General features: G+C 57.8%; 1 non-coding gene across 1 annotated transcript in view; it reads left to right on the forward strand.

The window, feature by feature from the left end:
• Nucleotides 1-1,532: 1,532 nt before the first annotated feature.
• LOC124774763 overlaps nt 1,533-2,500 on the forward strand; it is a 1,909-nt gene continuing 941 nt past the window's right edge. Inside the window, exon 1 of the ribosomal RNA XR_007015488.1 lies at nt 1,533-2,500. This exon is cut by the window's right edge and continues 941 nt beyond it. This is a non-coding gene — a ribosomal RNA (small subunit ribosomal RNA).

The following is a 2,500-nucleotide window of genomic DNA, read 5'->3' on the forward strand; positions in this document are numbered from 1 at the left end:
GCATGTTCAATGCCCTTCGCATGCGACGTACTCAGGCTACGTTGTGGTGCGGCCTGTGTCAACTGTCCGCTAATGTCGTACGCGTAAACCACAATCTGTACTGCACATTCGTCCTTATGTACTGAATGATACATCGTGGCACATGTGTGACCGTACAACGACTGCGCCCAAAAACGGCGGACCATACAGTGCAAATATTGTGCACGCAGCTACGTGTCGTCTCCCTATGAGAGCTGGATTGCAGTGTGGTACGCCATAGAGACGTGTGGGAGGAACGGACGCCGTGGATGGCGATCAGCATGAGCTGTCTGTTGATGTATTCGGACCTAGTCGTCTCTCCTCACACACCGTGATGGCATGGTGCACCGCGTTCCATATCTGCGACATGCTACAGAGGCCGGTTGACAGTCGTTCGAGCAATGGACATCGCATACGTACGGGGGCCACCTTCCACGTATTGTCTAGGCGTGCACATTTTGTTGCGTGTATGTGGGCAGACGTAGTGTGGCGTGACACCTGACACAGGCATGCAATAATCGTTGAAGTTGCAAATGGCGATGGACGCCTGCGTTTTCTGGTGAAGTTACGCAAATGAACAAATGGTAACCTGTTGTGGTGCGGTTGTTCTCGCTAGGGGTGAATCGGTGATGGCGACGATAGGTTGAGGTACTAACCGGTTGTTCCAGCGATACCCACCATGCCGACGAAACTGAACGGCATCTGGGTGTGAAGCGATACGCGGCGGTGGCTGGGTGGGACCGTCCCCGGCCGGTGAGGGGGCGCCTCCCGGCGTGCTGGCCGCGCGGTGCGTGGGCGCACGCGCTACAGCCGGCTGGTGGGGGCGGCCAGTGGCAGGCGCGCCGGCCGACGGACGCGGCAGGCGTCGCAGCTGCGCGCCGGCGCACCCTGCGCGCGGCGCCGTGCGGCCAAAGTAGGTCCTCGCGGGCCCGGTGCGAAGCGCGGTGGACATCTTCAGTGTGCTGGTCCGATTGAGGACTGTGTGCGTTGAGGATGCGCCGCCGCCCGGCGCTCGGCGCCGCGACGCCGTCTGCTGCTCGGTCGCCCCAGCGGTTCTCGCTGGTGGTTTGTATCGCAGCTGTGCGGATGTGTTGGCGCGTGCGCTGTGCTGGGAGAGTTCGCTTCGGCACCCAAGTGGGGCTTTTGTCCTTCTGTGGCGCTGGCGTTGGAGCTGCCGGTCACCGTAGGTGGCGCGTGTTGTCTCCCGCCGGCAATGCCACGACAGCACGCTCCCGGGCCTCTGTCGGCAGCGGCAAGCTCAGTTGGGAGCACGGGTGGTCGCACCGAAAGCGTCTACTCGCCTAACTCCGGGCGATTGCGCCTCTCTCGAACCCGACCAAGTACTTGGGACGGCGCTGCGCGCCGCCGGGACCTGAGAGGGTTTCGAGGTGTATTGTGCAGGGGAGCTCAGCCTCCTCCTGTTTGCAGAATGATTGAGCGGACGCTTGCGTGTTCGCGCGGGCCCCCGGGACACACTCCCGGGCGGCCGGCTGCTCAGCTCTAGTTGACGCAGCTCCCTGGTTGATCCTGCCAGTAGTCATATGCTTGTCTCAAAGATTAAGCCATGCATGTCTCAGTACAAGCCGCATTAAGGTGAAACCGCGAATGGCTCATTAAATCAGTTATGGTTCCTTAGATCGTACCCACGTTACTTGGATAACTGTGGTAATTCTAGAGCTAATACATGCAAACAGAGTCCCGACCAGAGATGGAAGGGACGCTTTTATTAGATCAAAACCAATCGGTCGGCTCGTCCGGTCCGTTTGCCTTGGTGACTCTGAATAACTTTGGGCTGATCGCACGGTCCTCGTACCGGCGACGCATCTTTCAAATGTCTGCCTTATCAACTGTCGATGGTAGGTTCTGCGCCTACCATGGTTGTAACGGGTAACGGGGAATCAGGGTTCGATTCCGGAGAGGGAGCCTGAGAAACGGCTACCACATCCAAGGAAGGCAGCAGGCGCGCAAATTACCCACTCCCAGCACGGGGAGGTAGTGACGAAAAATAACGATACGGGACTCATCCGAGGCCCCGTAATCGGAATGAGTACACTTTAAATCCTTTAACGAGTATCTATTGGAGGGCAAGTCTGGTGCCAGCAGCCGCGGTAATTCCAGCTCCAATAGCGTATATTAAAGTTGTTGCGGTTAAAAAGCTCGTAGTTGGATTTGTGTCCCACGCTGTTGGTTCACCGCCCGTCGGTGTTTAACTGGCATGTATCGTGGGACGTCCTGCCGGTGGGGCGAGCCGAAGGCGTGCGACCGCCTCGTGCGTGCTCGTGCGTCCCGAGGCGGACCCCGTTGAAATCCTACCAGGGTGCTCTTTATTGAGTGTCTCGGTGGGCCGGCACGTTTACTTTGAACAAATTAGAGTGCTTAAAGCAGGCAAGCCCGCCTGAATACTGTGTGCATGGAATAATGGAATAGGACCTCGGTTCTATTTTGTTGGTTTTCGGAACCCGAGGTAATGATTAATAGGGAC

Source organism: Schistocerca piceifrons, unplaced genomic scaffold (genome assembly GCF_021461385.2).
Source record: "Schistocerca piceifrons isolate TAMUIC-IGC-003096 unplaced genomic scaffold, iqSchPice1.1 HiC_scaffold_972, whole genome shotgun sequence".
NCBI lineage: Eukaryota > Metazoa > Arthropoda > Insecta > Orthoptera > Acrididae > Schistocerca > Schistocerca piceifrons.